We start from the raw sequence: 20459 nt of genomic DNA, 5'->3' as shown, positions 1-20459 counted from the left end.
TCAAATTTCAGTAATAATATACTTACATTCTTGTCCTGTTGCCTACTTTTTTGTCCTTCACTTTCATACCTCAGCACCTCCCTCCCCCCCCCCCCCCTACGTTTCCCACCCTTCCATCGCCCCACGCTCTCTCCTCCACCCTTCCCTTACAACCACACCCCACTCTACACACCAACGAGTGTGGTCAGGATGGTAAGTACATTTTTGGTGCTTTGTAAAGGATAGCTTTGTGAAAGGCAAAGTCCCGAGTTCGAGTCTCGGTCGGGCACACAGTTTAAATCTGCCAGGAAGTTTCATATCAGCGCACACTCCGCTGCAGAGTGGAAATCTCATCCTGGATAGCTTTGTGGTTTAATGTAAGTGGTTGTCCAGGACGTGTTGGAAAAAATTTCTTATCTTCAAGTAATTTGTAAAGTTTGTTATAGTAAACATTTTATGCTTGCAATGGGTCGGAAGTAACGAAGATTTTTAATCTCCTACTGCTAATGTTGTTCACATTTAATAATTTTTACGTCCCAACATGGCATACAACTTTGTAATAGACGCCATATGTGGCGCTGTTGTGTTTTACTGTTGGGTGATTGTAAGTATTTGTTTTTGATAAGGTTTTTAAGAAGTATTAACTTTATTTTTGACTTGTACAGGTATTGTAATAATTCTTGTATTCTTGATGGTTGGAGAATATTTTAATTAAAAAAAGACTGCCTATATCCTGATAGGGCTCCACCTTCCCGAGGTTTCCTCACGGCAGCGGAAGGAGTTGACTCTCAGTTATCATTATGCGATGTAGCTGTTCATTGCACGTTTTTAACATGGTTTTCACATCTTCGGAAATACCATTTTTGACTATGTTCCGTAAGTCTTGAAATGATAAGTTCTGCATTTTTAGCATAGGTTTAAAATTTTGGTAATATGTGAGTGTAAATTTGGTTTTCTGCCCTGTAGGATAATTTGAAAGTGGGTCTCGACCCGAAACTAGTAATCGGGTGAACAAAAAAATTGACATTCTGCACCTGTTTGCATGCTTGTATTAGGACGTTCTGGCGGTTATACCGTTTATTAATGTTGCAGCATTTTACATTTCCAATGGCTTATCTCGCGCTTACATTAACCTGTGACCCTGCAATGTTAATCACTTGAATACGTTACCTAGGCAAATTTATTCCCAATATAACACTACTGTACATCAATTATTATTGGCGTTGCAATTTTTTTCCGTTATTGTAGCCTCAGCGAGCGCGCAAAGTTTCCTGCGCTTTTATTACGTAAGCTTCAGCTTTTCTCTACGATACACGCCAACGCTGATATCGTTCGTTACGTTCGGGTGATGCAGGCGCTGCTTTAATATAACACAGGAGGAGAGCAGTCACAGTGCCGCCGCGCTGGTGTGTATCTGCGGCCGCTGTGGCGCAGCAACTTTGGTGGCCCCTGTGTTGCGGCGTGCCTCGCCGTGGCGTCGGACAGCGCTTTCAGAGCAGCGCGTGGGCTGGTCTGGTGGTCGCGCAGGACACCAATTAGCGGCCAGCGAGACCGCTAATTGCGCGTATTCCGGCAAAATTCACAGGCACGCACCGGTTCGGTGGCTGCCCTCAAACCGTTGTGCGCTGCAGCTGCTGTGGTTTCCTGCAGTCCACTGCGGAGAGAAACGTAACTGGTACCACAGCGTCCTCTCCGTAAATCGGTTACGTGTTCCTCGAATCACAGATACGTCAGGTAATTTTATAACGGGAGGGTGTAATTGTTGGTGGAAGCCACGACCTTTCACAGATGGGCACTGTACTGAGTAATTTCATTTCTGACACGTATCTAGTATCGTGTGGTAGCAACATTCCCCCACCCACCTCTCTCCTCTTCCCAGAACTTCGCAGCTTCACTCGGAACGAAGCATGAATGCATTAAGGGATTTGGGATGCATTCATGTCATTTTTATATTTGATGAGGAACTGCAGTTTTAGATATTGAAATGTATTCGATTAGATTAGATTAGTACTTGTTCCATAGATCATGAATAAGACACTTTGTAATGATGTGGAACGTGTCAGGTTAATAAAAGGTGTATATACAAAATATTACATTACACAAAATATTACATGACACTCAATATTTTTAATTTTTTTTGTGGAGTTGGGAAATTACCCACTTACTACATCCAAAAATTCATCTAATGAGTAGAAGGAGTTGCCATTAAGAAATTCTTTTAATTTCCTTTTAAATGCTATATTGCTACCTGTCAGACTTTTGATGCTATTAGGTAAGTGACCAAAGACTTTTGTGGCAGCATAATTTATCCCCTTCTGAGCCAAAGTTAGATTTAGCCTTGAGTAGTGAAGATCATCCTTTCTCCTAGTGTTGTAGCCATGTACACTGCTATTACTTTTGAATTCTTTCGGATTGTTAATAAAAAATTTCATAAGTGAATATATATATTGTGAGGCTACAGTGAAGATTTCTAGCTCTTTAAATAAGTTTCTGCAGGATGATCTTGGATGAGCTCCAGCAATTATTCTGATTACACGCTTTTGTGCAATGAACACCGTTTTACTCAATGATGAGTTACCCCAGAATATGATGCCATATGAAAGCAGAGAATGAAAATAGGCGTGGTAAGCTAATTTACTCAGATGTATATCGCCAAAATTCGAAATGCCCCTAATAGCATAAGTAGCTGAACTCAAACGTTTCAGAAGATCCTCAGTGTGTTTTTTACAATTCAACCCATCATCAACGCATACACCTAGAAATTTTGAATATTCTACCTTTGCTACCGATTTCTGATCGAAGTCTATATTTATTAATGGAGTCATTCCATTTACTGTGTTGAACTGTATATATTATGTTTTGTCAAAGTTTCATGAGAGCCCATTTACAGAGAACCGTCTAACGATTTTCTGAAAAACATCGTTTACTATTTCACCAGTTAATTCTTGTCTGTTGGGTGTGATAGTTATACTTGTATCATCGGCAAAAAGTACCAGCTTTCCATCTTCGTGAATATAGAATGGCAGGTCACTAATATATATTAAGAACAGCAGAGGACCCAAGACTGAACCTTGCGGCACCCCATTCTTGATTGTTCCCCAGTTTGAGAAATCACCAGTTTTTTCCATATTATGTGAACTGTTTATTTCAACTTTCTGCACTCTTCCAGTTAGGTATGATTTAAACCATTTGAGCACTGTCCCATTCATACCACAGTACTTGAGCTTATCTAGAAGTATTCCACGATTTACACAATCAAAACCTTTAATAGATCACAAAAAATCCCAACGGGTGAGTCCTGGTTACTCAGAGCATTTAATATTTCATTAGTGAAAGTATGTATAGCATTTTCCGTTGAGAAACCCTTCTGGAAACCAAACTGACATTTTGTTAAAACTTTATAAAGGTGTGAAGCTACGCTACAATACATTACTTTTTCAAGAATTTTGGATAAGGCAGTCAGAAGAGAGATTGGGCGGTAGTTGTAGACATCAGTCGTATCCCCTTCTTTATGCAGTGGTTTAACAATGGCATACTTCAGTCTATCTGGGAAAATGCCCTGCTTCAGAGAGCTATTACATATGTGGCTAAGAATCCCACTTCCTTCTTGGGGACAAGCTTTTATTATCCTGCTGGAAATGCCATCAATTCCATGTGAGCTTTTATTCTTGAGAGAGTTTATTATCTTCTTAATTTCAGAAGGAGAGGTGGGTGGAATTTCAGATGTATCAAATGGTGTGAGTAAGCATGATTATTCGAAATGTTTTCGACTTCTGGCTTGTTGTTTATCAAGTTTCCATTTGCTTTGATGGTGATACCGTCATCCTGTACTATTGGTTGTCCTACCTCCCTTGTAATAATATTCCAAATTGTTTTGATTTTGTTATAAGAGGTATTAATCTCAGACATGATGCACATGCTTCTGGACTTCATAATAACCTTTCTTAATGTAGCACAGTAGTGTTTATGACATTTGTCTGTTTCTGGATCATTACTCTTTCTTGTTGTTAGATAGAGTTCCCTTTTGTGGTTACGTGATATTTTTATTCCTTTAGTAAGCCAAGGTTTTTTGCATGGTTTCGTATAATTAGATTTAACTACTTTCTTGGGGAAACAGTTTTCAAATTCTCTTATAAGTGTATCATGAAATAAGTTATATTTTAAATTAGCATCGGGTTCCCTGTACACCTTATCCCAGTCTCTGAAATTTCTAATTGTTGAGTCATTAATTGAACGTACAACTTTGGAGGGTAGTTTTGAATTATTGAACGGAGCTATGTCATATACTGTAACTAGCTGAGCATCATGATCAGAAAGCCCATTCACAACAGGACAAGAATTTATGTTTTTAAACCTATGTTGGTCTATAAAAGTGTTATCTATCAATGTGCTGCTGTCCTTTACTACCCGAGTAGGAAAATTAATGACAGATGTCAAATTGAAAGAACCGAGCAAGATTTACAGGTCATTCTTCCTATTACACTCTTTCAGTGAATCAACATTGAAGTCCCCACAAATAATAATTTGCTTTCCCCTATCTGACGGATAGCACAACAAGGCATCCAGGTTTTCCAGGAATAAATGAAAGTTTCCTGAAGGGGACCTATATACTGTTACAATTATAAAGGAGTCCTCCTTCAGTTTAAGTTGACAGGCACATGCTTCTATATGTTGCTCTAGACAAAACTTTTTTGTATCCAAGCTTTCTACACAGTGATAACTTTTGACATATATGGCAACTCCTCCTCCCACCTTATTCTCTCTACTCATATGTGCAGCTAGTTTATAACCACTGATATTTACCTTTTCCATATCAGACACAATGTGATGCTCAGACAGGCATAGTATATCTATTACATTATCAGATTCAATGTCATCTAAACAAACCAGGAGCTCATCTACTTTGTTCTTCAATCCAGGAATATTTTGGTGAAAAATGGTAACATTATTTTTTACTTTACTTTTGTGAGAATCTACTTTTTCTTTAATCCACAAATATTTTGGTTAAATATGGTAACATTATTATTTACTTTCCTATTGTGAGAATTTTTGTGAGTTTTGGACCTCTTTAGCACCTGCCTGCCTGAACTTCTCATTGTACACTGATATTAGTCTAAAAAAGAGGTACATCCATGAGTACTAGTATCCCCCTTTATGGATTTCGCTAACAACCCTGCCAGCCGTGAAATTTAATTTAAGTATAACAGGTAGAGAAGTACTATCTAAACCGATATATAAAAATGTGCACCAGACCGACACTCGAATCCAGATTTTACGCTTATCGCGAAAGGTCAGCTTACCACTTAGGTTATTCGAACACACTCGCTGGACTGTCTCAACCTTCGATATATCACACACCCTTCTAGTTCTTCTCATAGATCATTAACCAGTTTACCCACTCTCGCACATCTCGTGACTCCTGAGCGGGTTTTACAATCACTGTACCTACAACAGTTAATTTGAATTTCAGGAATGAATTTCAGTGTTTGAAACTGTAGTTCGTCATCAAATATAATCATCTATAAGGCGAAGAGGGGCCAGCGATGAAAATGACAACGATAATCTATAATTTCCTATAAAACCAGCAAGGGAATCACGAGATCTGTGAGTGTTTGTAAATAAACTAATGATCTACCAGAAGAAACATGTAGATGTCTGACATATGGATGTTTTGGCCTGTCTGGGTAGTATGCTCGGATAGCCTAAGTTGTAAGGCGACTGCTCGTGGTAAGCGAGAAATGTGGGGTCGAGTCCCTGTCTGGCACAAATTTTCATGTGTCGCTTTAGGTAGTACATTTGTAACCATGGCAGTTAACCTGAATTTCGGGAATAAATCTCAATATCCATATCAATTAAACGCTGCCCGTAGTTGTAATATTTCCGGCTTAATTCACGACCTGCATGCTGTTTTCTGCGCTGGGGACATCATCATCATGAAGACAGCAGGTTAGTGAAGTGTACAAGAGCTTATGCATTCCACACAGGGCAGTGGAAGCAACTAGGCACCTCATGTGTACTGCATGCACAGTACAAATGTGCTCAGTGACACGTCATCTGCAGTAATGCAGAGGAGGTAAAGAAGGACGAAAGTATTAACGCTATCTCACTTTTATTCCTTTTTTCTTGCCGTATAGTTCGTGGAGTGCGTTCAAAGTTGAGTCGAAGGCAGTACAACGTGCTTAATGGCGTCCCAGTAGTGTTCAACAGGATTATGGTCCAGTGACATGGGGAAGAGACAAGAACACAGAAGTATATGCATGTTCTCAAAGCATTGTGTGACAATTCGGAAGTTACAGGGTGGTGCATTGTCTTCACGAAAAGCAGATCTCCTGCGTGGCGTGACAGAGCGTGGCAAAGGAACGTACTGACATGACCACACATTAGAGTCTGTGTTGTTGGCCGGTGAAACACCATGGCAGACGTACAGGAACCTAGGAGCCGAGTTTTACACTCTTTAAACATTGTCCACAAGAGAATAAACAGTCTCTCTCAGATCCGTTAGGACTAGATCATGAAAAATAAATATCATGGATTATGTTCACAGATGCACTGTGTTTATTCAAAATAGTCTCCCCCTGAATAAAAACACAGCTGAGATCGTTTTAATGGTATTTTGAAACAATCAATGTAGTCCTTTTCTGCAGTTGCATTTAGTACTGCATTACAGTTATCTTGTGTCCTTAACTGTGTCATTGCGGTGTCCTTTCATTGGCAGCTTCAATTTGGGGAACAACCAGAAATCAGTTGGCGTCAAATCCTGCCAATACTGTGAGCGATCCAGGAGTGTGATCCATTTGCTGGCCACAAACTCATGCACAGTCTTCGCTTTGTGGGCTGGGGTGTCGACATAGGGGAGCAACCAGGAGCCTGTCTCGGTATTCGGATCCAGTTCGACGAATTCTCGCCCACAAACATTGGAGGACTTAACAAACGTGACGTGCCTCACGACTCCATTGCCATTTGACCGACGCGTGTTAAACACGTACTGTTACATTCGTCGTCAAGATGTCTGGAGCATCTTTAACTTTCTAGATAGCTGCTTTTGAAACTTTAAGGATTGTAATGCTGTAACTCGCCTCAAGATAGCACTGCAGTTTGGAATTTCACACAAGCAGTCTTAACGGAAGTGGGACGAACTGTGTGCCTCCAAATATTATCTGAGCGATAACCTGTTTACGAGCGGCATTTGTCGCTTCCTGTTAGTTTTCGACCTATCGTAGACTGAAGTTAAGCAAACCTACGCATATAGTTGTACACATAAAGAAAGCTTCAACAATTTTCACTGGTATGCACTCTCTGAAATTATGAAGGTAGCAGGGACGAAACACAGTTTATCTACAGTCTTTATAAAAAGCAGACTGCAGTCTTAAAAGTAGAAGGATGTGTTAACCACTGAATTAGCAGTCATGGAAACGATGGAGATGTTTAGAAAACGAATAAAACTTAAGCCAGCTAATACTTTTAAAGTTTACCTATCACACTGCAACCCTCTCAGAGACAAGAGGAGCTGGAACCTCTGAATGGAATGGATAGTGTCCTGAAATTAGGTTATAAGATGAACATCAAGAAAAGGAAACAAAAGTAACGGAGTGTAGTCCAGTTCAGTGAAGCGGCGCTGAGAGCATCAAATTAACACTAACACTAAAAGTAGTAGATGAGTATTGCTATTTGGGCAGCAGTGTGATGGAGTATGGTCAGAGCAAAGATGATACAAATTGCAGACTAGCTACAGCAACAACACTGTTTCTGACAAACAGAAATGTTTCAACATCCAATATAAGTTTAAGAACTATTTTATAAAGATATTTGTCTGGAACCTAACTAATGAGGCGGTACTGAATAGGATTGGGGAGAAGAGAAGTTTCTGGGACAACTTGACTAGAAGAAGGGATCGGTTGGTAGGACATGTTCTGAGGCATTAAGGGATCACCCATTTAGTACTGGAGGGCAGCGTGGAGGGTAAAAATCGTAAAGGGAGACCAAGAGATGAATACACTAAGCAGATTCAGAAGGATGTAAGTTGCAGTAGTTACTGGACGATGAAGAAGCTTGCACAGGATAGAGTAACATGGAGAGCTGCATCAAACCAGTCTCAGGACTGAAGACCACAACAACAACAACAACAACAACATTTGTCTGGAATGTGGACATGTTCGGAGATGAAACGTGGGCGATAAAGTGTACAGGCAAAAATGGGATAGAATGTTTTGAATGTAGCGCAACAGATGAATACGGGAGATTAGACGGATGGATTGGATAAGTAGTACAAGTATGATGATACCTTTATCTAACACATTTCAGGTACGGTATTCCTTGTACACGTTATTGTTTTCAATTACTGACATTGACAGTGATATACAGTTACACTTTTACGTTTGATTTCTAACTTCTTTGTGTTTTCGCTAACTCATATCTTTGAACGTTATATTTTGAATGGTTCTCCAGTCATATGGTAGCTGATGGTCGTGGCATTCACTTAATGGTGGTTATTTGACTTGCACCTTCTGGTTTTCATTGTTTTTATGTCTTTTGAATGAAGTCTACGGAAACCAGTTCATAGATGTTGGAATCATGTATACGACTGGATCGAACCCTGTTGGTTAAGGTGAGTTCCTCGTGTTCTGGGTGTTTTTGCGCGCGTTTAACATGTTGGTGTACGGCTCATTCCCTGTAACTGTGGGGAGGGTTTTCCTGTATTGACGTAAGCTTTCTTGGTAAAGTGTCGTATTTGTTGGATTTTCTGCCTTGTTCTCATATTAGAGGTACGTCATTTGTGATTGTGGGTGGTTATGTGTCTATTACACTCTGTCTTATGACAGTGCGGTTACTGTAATCCTCTTTTTTCCATTCTTCTTTCCCACACTTCCACTTTACTTAAAGGCAACAGGTCACGTTTCCTTTTTGAATGTCACAGCATCACGCTCGGTTTCATATATGACAAATGGTTTTTAGCGTACTTTGGAGGGTTTTTCATGTAATGATATATGCTGACGTGTACGTTGCTGTTATTCGCCTCTCGCTACACGCTTGATGGTAGAAATGCGAGTGTTAGTCCAAGATTATCAGAAGATATTGTTTATATGTCTCCCTCTCATTGACATGCGTTTAGTCGTATGTGACGGATTTAGTAGTATTGCACCCGTCACCCGTCCTCCATCTTGAAAGGTTTTGCAGTTACCCTCACTTAGGTTCCGCTGGACATAACATGTGGCACTGCCAGTGATTTTGTTGTAATAGTGTATTTAGAGTCAACTTATGGATTGCTGTCATGCGTTCATAGCCTTGCATTAAACAGACACATTGGATTTACAAATGATTTACTTACTGGCATATTCTGAGGTCTTCTCACTGGTTAATTAATTACAAGGTTTATCTTTTAGACAATTTTTGTGGCCAGTACGTTTCATTTGAGATTTTGGTTTCATGAAAGTAATGGCTTCTGGTCATGATATAGTTTAAAAGATTAAGTTGTTTAGAGGTTTACAGTCATTTATTCCTGTGTACATGAAATTTCAAATGTTCTTTTCTTTTATGTGGTCACATATGTTTAAACACACGCGAAAGACTTTTTGAGTGGTTTGCTAGTCAAAAAACCTTTCTGGTACTTCATGAATTGATACTGCTGAGTTGTCTTTTATGGTGCATAACATACTCGCACTCTAGTACCACTCATTTTTGTAGGATATAACATATTTCTTCAGAATGCGCCTTCTAGTGGTTGCAATTATTACAGAGTGTCTATGTAGTTCTCTACTAGAAGTGGTAAAAGGTAGAAGAGGTTGTCTTACACTGTTACACCACTTGTGGCACTGCTCATTCGTGTATGTAGGTCCATATATATATATATATATATATATATATATATATATATATATATATATATATATATATATATAAAGTTCTGCATCACCCTGTTTCCAGAACTCCTGAAGACAGACGTTGGCTGTGGATTTTGTATCACAGACACAGTCCCTTTCAGAGATGTCACTAAACCCGCCCAAAGATACAAACAACCATGCATGAGCAGCACCTATTAGACGGATGGTGCCCGACAGCCGATCAGTTCCAGTCATTCCACTAGGAAGGAGGTACACGGCTCGTGTTGTCTGTAGTTCAACCATGCCCAGGCGGTCAATACCGCTGATCTATCGTGTCCCAATTGTTACTTTGTGCCAGGAAGGGCTCTCAACAAGGGAAGTGTCCAGGCGTCTTGGAGTGAAAAAAAATGGTTCAAATGGCTCTGAGCACTATGGGACTCAACTGCTGAGGTCATTAGTCCCCTAGAACTTAGAACTAGTTAAACCTAACTAACCTAAGGACATCACAAACATCCATGCCCGAGGCAGGATTCGAACCTGCGACCGTAGCGGTCTTGCGGTTCCAGACTGCAGCGCCTTTAACCGCACGGCCACTTCGGCCGGCTCGGAGTGAACCAAAGCGATCTTATGGGGACATGAAGGAGATACAGAGAGACAGGAACTGTCGATGACATGCCTCGCTCACGCCGCCGAAGGGCTACTACTACACTGGGTGACCGCTACCTACCTATTATGGCTCGGAGGAATCCTGACAGCAACGCCACCATGTTGAATAATGCTGTTCGTGCAGCCACAGGACGCCGTTTTACGTCTCAAATTGTGCGCAGTAAGCTGCCTGATGCGTAACTTTACTCCCGACGTCCATGGCGAGGTTCATCTTTGCAACCATAACACCACGCAGCGAGGTACAGATGGGCTCAACAACATGCCGAATGGACCGCTCAAGATTGGCATCACCTTCTCTTCACCTATGAGTGTCGCATATGCCTTCAACCAGACAATCGTCAGAGACGTGTTTGGAGGCAACCCGGTCAGGCTGTACGCCAGAGACACACTATCCAGCTAGTGCAGCAAGGTGGAGGTTCCCTGCTGTTTTGGGGTGGCATTATGTGGGGCCGACGTACGCCGATGGTGGTCATGGAAAGGGCCGTAACGGCTGTACGATACGCAAATGCCATCCTCCGACTGATAATGCAACCATATTGGCAGCATATTGGCGAGGCATTCGTTTTCATGGAAGACAATTCGCGGTAGTTTATTTGTCTCCATTACATACGGTTAACTTTTCATGTGGTTTACTGTTCAACCAGCATGTTCTCCACGCATGAACCCCTTTGAACATGCCTGGGATAGATTGGAAAGGGGGTTTATGGATGACGTAACCCACCAACCACTCTGAGGGATCTACGCCAAATCGCCGTTGAGGAGGGCAATCTGGACCAACAGTGCCTTGATAAACTTGTGGATAGTATGCCACGACGAATGCAGGTATGCATCAATGCAAGAGGACGTGCTACTGGGTATCACGGGTACTGGTGTGTACAGCAGTCTGGACCACCACCTCTGAAGGTCTCACTATATAGTGGTACTACATGCAGTAAAAAGGGTGGAAATGATGTTTATGTTGATCACTATTCCAATTTTCTGTACAAGTTCCGGAACTCTCGAAACCGAGTTTTTTTTTTTTTTTTTTTTTTTTTTTTTTTTTTTTTTTTTTTTTGCGACAAATACTTTTTTCACATCTCCAGACCATAGAGTACCATTTTCGATTAAGGATATACGGATGGATAATATTTATATAATTTTAATTTTTATATATCCCTACAAATTTTGTTTGTTGTCCACTTTGACTAGACTGAACTCAGTAGTAATTACATAGGTGCTACTTGGGGAGAGTACGGTAGTTTATTTGTCTCCATTACATATGGTTAACTTTTCATGTGGTTTACTGTTCAAATGTTTTTCTGTTATTTGATGGATTAATACTTTTGTGGTATCCTTTATGTTGTACTGCATCCTTGCAGATTAGTACCACTGTTTTTAGGTATGGTTTGATACAGGTGGCCTGGGTGTGCCTTCTAGTGGGTGTACTTAGTATCGGGTAGCCACTGAAACATTTTTTAGTCTATCCCATAATTAGCCATGCAGCCTTAATGCCAGTGAAATCTGCTAACATTATATCATATTACTGACTGGTTGTTTACCTGTTTATACAAGATGTACAGAGGTTGATGTAGGCTGTTATCAAACGTCATTATACTTTTTGTAACATTATCCAGTAGTATGTGTTGGCTAAATACATATTTCATTATTTGTTTTATGACATAATTATTACATTGATAAATCCTGGCCGTATTTAACCATATTCGAAACAGTGTGTAAGTATAGGTCATAACATTTTTGTGATATTGTGTTTTGATTGTTGATTGCTTTGTCTGGATAGAATTAGTGGATTACTTAAACATTGTTAGGTATAGTACGATTTTCATCAGAAGCTAATTCTTCAGTACAGTAAGTGATACATATGATGTTTTTCACCCTTGATATTACAGATACTCTGTGTTAAGTGGATGTATGTTAATAGTATCTGACATCTACATGAGTTAGATAGGTGTCCTCATGTGATATTTCTTTTATAGCAGTACATAACATATGGGTACATTAACACATGAATTTGTTCAGCCTGAATAGTTTCCTGTGGGGGAGTTTTCATATATTCTGCAAATGTTATCATATCGGTGGTTTCTAATACTTGGTGTTTTAACACGTCTTGAAAATTTTTTTATGTAGGTGACTCAAGTGTATCCCTCTGTGGTTTGCACCTCAGGATTTTATACTTTGACATAACATATAGATGTATCTATATTGTTATTTTGACAGCTCATATACTGACACTTAGATTTTATTGAAGCTGTCCTTCTGAAAGAGCTACTTTCTCACAAATGTGTAGATGTTGTTCACCCTGAATATTAATGTGTATATGTTGTTCACCCTGAATATTATCTCCAGTTGTGTATATTCTGTGTATGGTATAACATAGATGGTTCTCTACCTTTGTTCTCCTAACTCGTTCCCAGACATTCGTTTTATACAATTGACAAAAATATTTCCATATTTGGTTTTTAGCTTAGCATGTTATAACTTCGATGTGAAATATAAATATATGTATTCTATCATTTCTCTAGCTTTACGTATATTGTCACTAAGATATTGTTGACGTTGTCCTTGTGCAAGGACTACTTGAATGTAGATGCGAAATACATTGGTTTACTTATTCCCGAAGTTGTAGTTTATATCATACGTCTGCCATTATCAACAATTATTTTTGTTGCTTATTACGTTATCTCAGGATTGCACAGCTTAATGTATTATCCAATGGACCAATAAAAATCAAAGAATATTGAATTAAAAATTTTATTGATGGATGTTAAATTTGTACAATGTATAGAGTTAAAATTCGTTATGGTATACTACTTATAACTCTATTTTAGGCATATGACAATGGATGTATATGTTGATTTCATCAAATGTTTACTGTAAATTCTCTTGTATAGTACTGTCCTTGCCGACCACAGTAGCCGAGCGGTTCTAGGCGCTTCAGTCTGGAACCGCGCGACCGCTACAGTCGCAGGTTCGAATCCTGCCTCGGGTATGGATGTGTGATGTCCTTAGGTTAGTTAGGTTTAAGTAGTTCTAAGCTCTAGGGGACTGATGACCTCAGATGTTATGTCCCCTAGTGCTCAGAACCATTGGAGTATTTCCTTGTTTCTTATTCTGTTTTTAGTCTGTCTCTGTACTGCGTGGTTGGTAAGTTGAAGAAGCTATCATTACTGTTTATGCATACAGGCCTGAAGGTGGTGTACTGAATCACCGAAACTGGTAGCTATATAATGGATAACATTGAAAGGACGGCTGTAGTTGTTCCATTTCATTACATAAGTAAAGAAGAGGTACTAAACCGAATTCAGGAAAAAAAGAGGTATATGACATAACGTGACTGAAAGAGGGGGTCGGTTGCTAGGAACATCTTGTGGCAACTGCAAATTGTCAGTTTGGCAGTGGAGAAAATTGAGAGCATAACAGTTGTAGCTGGAGATCAACGCTCGAAAAATCAGATCCAAACTGATATGGGTTTAAGGAGATACGCAAAGATGAAACGGATTACGCAGGATAGACCAACATGGACAGCTGCATCAAACCAGTATTCGGACTGAAAACCACAGCAGTGTACAGTATCTGGGATTATAAATATTAAATTTTTTCGTTTGATTAAGTAGCATGCAGAGAGATGTGATATCCCTGAACTCGATGTCCTACAGACGATGGATTAATTTCGTTGTCCTTTTGTATGAGACGAAAGAAATTGCTTAGAGTTCTACTTGACTTCACATTGTTCATCATGTCTAGATGCACGTGAGATTGCGTTGTTTGTAGCTTTAAGTTAACTATTAATAACATCTTACAATTACATAAAATGATTTACAAGTATTGAATACTGGGTTGGCGCATAAGTTTGCAGCATTTGTCCTCAAGTATAAAAGCGCAACTGATGCACATAATAAAGACGTAGTCATCAATAATATATTCTCCTTCACTATTTAGAACAGCTGCCAATGCTACCGTAATTTTTCGACTTTGCTACTGTAGTGTCGCGGAATAGTAAAGAGTTGGAAAAGTGGAATATTGTCAAAGTTTCGTTGCGTATGCCGAGAGCCAGAGGCAGTAGATTAGACAAGAGGTGTGCTCCCTGCCGTCGTTGGATAAGCAGCTGCAGCAGCAAGTCGTATACCCCTAGCTTACTTATTTGTTCCATAGTTTAATTCTTAATTTCTTTACGTGTTTTTGGGTACTTGCACTGTTTAATTCACAAATTTCGGGCGTGTTATAGTATTTGAGAGTTGTAGCATCGCGCTTTAGTGTTTATTTTGTAGATTCTTACCTAAATTGCGTGTGAGTTTCGTATAGGAGGTGTAATTTCGAGTTTTAGTTACTGTAATCGTAAATTCAGGCAGATTGTAGCGCAGTCGTTAGACATTTGTACAGGTTACTTAATACGTTCTTTGCGTATTTCCCTTGCGTTATCTAGGCACTGACTCGTTTTTCAGTAGCTGTTGTTCAACATCGATTAGAATGGACAGGGACTGTGATTGCTGTGTTCGGATGAGAGCTGAGTTGGCATCCCTTCGCTCACAGCTGCAAGCGGCGCTTACTTCGGTCGCGCAGCTTGAGGCTGTTACCAATGGGCACCACTGTGGGGAGCCGGACTTGGGTATCAGGGGGATGTCAACCTCGTCCCGTCTGTCCCCAGATCGGCCTGCCACTGTGATTGCCCCGGTTGCTGCCCGCAGTGGGGCTGAGCGCTCGCCTGTGGTTGATTGGGAGGTCGTTCCAAGGCGTGGCAGGCAGCGAAAGACGTCCCCGGAGGCTCATCAGAAAGCCTCCCCGGTGCGTCTGAAAAACAGGTTTCAGGCACTGTCTCTGGCTGAGCCAGATGCAGCTGCCTGCCCTGTTTCAGAGGATGATTCTCAGTCTTCAAGGTCCGGGCAATCACAGAGGGTGGGCTTATTGGTAGTTGGGAGCTCCAATGTTAGGCGCGTAATGGGGCCCCTTATGGATATGACGGCTAAGGAGGGGAAGAAATCCAGTGTGCACTCCGTGTGCATTCCGGGTGGAGTCATTCCTGATGTGGAAAGGGTCTTCCGGATGCCATGAAGAGCACATGGTGCAGCCAGCTGCAGGTGGTGGCACATGTCGGCACTAATCACGTGTGTCGCTTTGGATCTGAGGAAATTCTCTTTGGATTCCAGCGGCTATCTGATTTGGTGAAGGCTGCCGGTCTTGCTTACGAGATGAAGGCAGAGCTCACCATCTGCAGCATCGTTGACAGAACCGACTGTGGACCTTTGGTGCAGAGCCGGGTGGAGGGTCTGAATCAGAGGCTCAGACGGTTTTGCGACCGTGTTGGCTGCAGATTCCTTGACTTGCGCCATAGGGTGGTGGGGTTTCGGGTTCCGCTGAATAGGTCAGGAGTTCACTACACTCAGCTGGCGGCTACACGGGTAGCGGAGGCTGTGTGGCGTGGACTGGGCGATTTTTTAGGTTAGAAGGCCTCGGGAAAGTACGGGGTGGGCTGCAATCTCAAAGGGTGCATGGCAAATACAGGACGTGCTTGGATCAAGGAACAGTCGGAATTGTAGTTGTAAATTGTTGTAGTTGTGCTGGGAAAGTCCCTGAGCTTCAAACGCTAATAGAAAGCACAGAAGCTGAAATCGTTATAGGTACAGAAAGCTGGCTAAAGCCTGAAATAAGTTCTGCAGAAATTTTTACGAAGTCTCAGACGGTGTTCAGGAAAGATAGAGTAGGCAGAATTGGTGGTGGAGTGTTTGTGTCTGTCAGTAGTGGTTTATCTTGTAGTGAAGTCGAAGTAGATACTCCGTGCGAATTGGTATGGGTGGAGGTTATACTTAACAGCCGAACTAAGTTAATAATTGGCTCCTTCTACCGACCCCCAGACTCCGATGATATAGTTGCGAAACAGGTAAGAGAAAATTTGAGTCTCCTAACAAATAAATACCCCACTCATACGGTTATAGTTGGTGGGGACTTCAACCGTCCCTTGATATGTTGGCAAAAATACTTGTTCAAAACCGGTGGTAGGCAGAAAACGTCTTCCGAGATTGTCCTAAATGCTTTCTCCGAAAATTATTTCGAGCAGTTAGTCCACGAACCCACGCGAATTGTAAATGGTTGCGAAAACACACTTGACCTCTTAGCTACAAACAATCCAGAGCTGATAGAGAGCATCATGACTGATACAGGGATTAGTGATCACAAGGTCGTTGTAGCTAGGCTCAATACCGTTTCTTCCAAATCCACCAGAAACAAACGCAAAATAATTTTATTTAAAAAAGCGGATAAAGTGTCACTAGAAGCCTTCCTAAGAGACAATCTCCATTCCTTCCGAACTGACTATGCAAATATAGACGAGATGTGCCTCAAATTCAAAGATATAGTAGCAACAGCAATTGAGAGATTCATACCTCATAAATTGGTAAGAGATGGAACTGATCCCCCGTGGTACACAAAACAGGTCCGAACTCTGTTGCAGAGGCAACGGAAAAAGCATGCGAAGTTCAGAAGAACGCGAAATCCCGAAGATAGACTAAAATTTACAGACGCGCGAAATTTGGCACGGACTTCAATGCGAGATGCCTTTGATAGGTTCCACAACGAAACATTGTCTCGAAATTTGGTAGAAAATCCGAAGAAATTCTGCTCGTATGTAAAGTACACAAGCGGCAAGACGCAGTCAACACCTTCGCTGCGCAGTGCCGATGGTACTGTTACCGACGACTAAAGCGGAGTTATTGAACGCAGTTTTCCGAAATTCCTTCACCAGGGAAGATGAATGGGATATTACAGAATTTGAAACACGAACAGCTGCTATCATGAGTTTCTTAGAAGTAGATACCTTAGGGGTTGCGAAGCAACTCAAATCGCTTGATACGGGCAAGTTTTCAGGTCCAGATTGTATACCGATTAGGTTCCTTTCAGATTACGCTGATACAATAGCTCCCTACTTAGCACCCATATACAATCGCTCGCTCACCGATAGATCTGTACCTGCAGATTGGAAAACTGCGCAGGTCGCACCAGTGTTTAAGAAGGGTAGTAGGAGTAATCCATCTAACTACAGGCCTATATCATTGACGTCGGTTTGCAGTAGGGTTTTGGAGCATGTACTGTATTCAAACATTATGAATCACCTCGAAGGGAACGATCTATTGATACGTAATCAGCATGGTTTCAGAAAACATCGTTCTTGTGCAACGCAGCTAGCTCTTTATTCGCACGAAGTAATCGCCGCTATCGACAGGGGATCTCATGTTGATTCCGTATTTTTAGATTTCCGGAAAGTTTTTGACACCGTTCCTCAAAAGCGACTTCTAATCAAGCTGCGGGCCTGTGGGGTATCGTCTCAGTTGTGCGACTGGATTCGTGATTTCCTGTCAGGAAGATCGCAGTTCGTAGTAACAGACGGCAAATCATCGAGTAAAACTGAAGTGATATCAGGTGTTCCCCAGGGAAGCGTCCTGGGATCTCTGCTGTTCCTGATCTATATAAATGATCTGGGTGACAATCTGAGCAGTTCTCTTAGGTTGTTCGCAGATGATGATGTAATTTACCGTCTAGTAAGGTCATCCGAAGACCAGTATCAGTTGCAAAGCGATTTAGAAAAGATTGCTGTATGGTGTGGCAGGTGGCAGTTGACGCTAAATAACGAAAAGTGTGAGGTGATCCACATGAGTTCCAAAAGAAATCCGTTGGAATTCGATTACTCGATAAATAGCACAATTCTCAAGGCTGTCAATTCAACTAAGTACCTGGGTGTTAAAATTACGAACAACTTCAGTTGGAAAGACCACATAGATAATATTGTGGGGAAGGCGAGCCAAAGGTTGCGTTTCATTGGCAGGACACTTAGAAGATGCAACAAGTCCACGAAAGAGACAGCTTACACTACACTCGTTCGTCCTCTGTTAGAATATTGCTGCGCGGTGTGGGATCCTTACCAGGTGGGATTGATGGAGGACATCGAAAGGGTGCAAAAAAGGGCAGCTCGTTTTGTATTATCACGTAGTAGGGGAGAGAGTGTGGCAGATATGATACGCGATTTGGGATGGAAGTCATTACAGCAAAGACGTTTTTCGTCGCGGCGAGATCTATTTACGAAATTTCAGTCACCTACTTTCTCTTCCGAATGCAAAAATATTTTGTTGAACGCAACCTACATAGGTAAGAATGATCATCAAAATAAAATAAGAGAAATCAGAGCTCGAACAGAAAGGTTTAGGTGTTCGTTTTTCCCGCGCGCTGTTCGGGAGTGGAATGGTAGAGAGCTAGTATGATTGTGGTTCGACGAACCCTCTGCCAAGCACTTAAATGTGAACTACAGAGTAGTCATGTAGATGTAGATGTAGATGTATATGTAGGTAAGAGGATTGCACATGTATCGGAATGTGTCATCACGCAGGGGCAGTGGTCTGGTTACACATAACAGGCGACAGAGAACTGCTTAGCACGCGGGTTTGTGTTAGACAGAGACTTTCGTAGAGTTTAAGACAGAGATATAGAGTCAGCTGTACTGCATTTCATAACTTTGCAAAAGTCTGCGATAACAACACGTAACTCTGTCACAAGAACACCCAGGGGGATAGTACTACAGATAAATCAGCAGTATAAGTGGAACGAATGCGTTCATTACAAATGAGCATGACGTCAGGACATCGCTCGTGCTTCCTTTAAGTACGCCAGGTTTGATAGCAACAAGGCACTCGCAGTTAGACTTGCAGTTAGATGTGTACTGGGTCGCTGCGTAGCGCTCAGCTCAGTGATTGACATGTCAATCTTTATTAAGGAGATGTTGCAGTAAGGGCGGCCCATCCAGCAGCAGACATGAGGGAACAGTACCAGCTCTGGTCCTCTCTGCTGCCGCTGTCAATCATCAACCCAGGATTAGCAGACATCGCGGCGGACTCGCTCGCCGCCAATGCTGACCACATCAGTGAGACGTCATCGAGATCGTGCGGGGCCTAGGCCCTGTGCATCCGCCATCACAACCGGGTGAGACGACGTCGCTGGGGGGATTGCAGCCTGTTCCGATCGACCACTGCGGACGAGACACCAGGAGGAGCAGGGAAGAAGACGGGGTGGGATAGAGTACACTCCGCACTACGAGAACGCCTCTCGTGCTGACAGCGCCAGGACTCCAACCCGGAGCCTCCTACGCGCAGCGGCCTGCTGTCTGCCGCCGAGCCGGCCTACCAGCCAGGCGCCGCCAGCCACACGCAGCCGAAGTAAGGGCATTCCACCGCTACGTCACGGCACGCGGCGCTGCACTAGCAAGACTGGTGCGGCCCGGAGCTGGTGCCATCGCTCCGAGTCAGCGAGGACTTGGGGAAGGTCGTTTATATCACCAAGCTCATCCAGCCTGTGTTACGTGGGCCACATTGTACTCGGCAGGAATAAAGGTGTCACGAATTAATAATATTTCTTTGGCGTTTCTGACGCGTCCACAGTCATTTCGTAGCTTCCTGACATCTGGAGAGGTCACTGCTCGGCTTCCAGTCCACTGTAGGCGACTGGGACCACCGGGGCTCCTACACTACTGCAGAAATCACGTGGTTTTAAGGCGAAGGACATTTTACGTTATCTTCGGCGCGCGTTTTCAACTGGAAAGGAAGTTCGTTGAAGGTTGTTCCATAGAGAGCGAAAAAGGTAAGAATCTGAGGGCGCAAGTGGCGGTGAATAAGGTGGTTGCGGAATGACTACCCAACCCAACTCCTGTATAGTGTTGTTTTTTTTTCAGTCTTGCAGAAGGCGGGCGGGCATTTTCGTAGAGTAGTATCAAATATGCAGAGTTCCTGGTCTTTGTTCTTGGCTTGCGTCTGGAAGACATCTCAATTGCTGACGATAAAAGCCAGCAGTGATGGCTACACCTTTTGGAAGCAATTCGTAGTACACCACACCGTCGCCATTCCACCAGACGCAAAACATTGTCTTTAGTGAATGCACACAAGTCTTTGTACGGGGAACTGATGCATTGTTGGGGTTCAATTTTTTCTTTCTTTTCCGTATGTTAGCATATAGATTACATTTATC

Source organism: Schistocerca americana, chromosome 3 (assembly GCF_021461395.2).
Source record: "Schistocerca americana isolate TAMUIC-IGC-003095 chromosome 3, iqSchAmer2.1, whole genome shotgun sequence".
NCBI lineage: Eukaryota > Metazoa > Arthropoda > Insecta > Orthoptera > Acrididae > Schistocerca > Schistocerca americana.
This window is presented reverse-complemented; position numbering follows the sequence as displayed.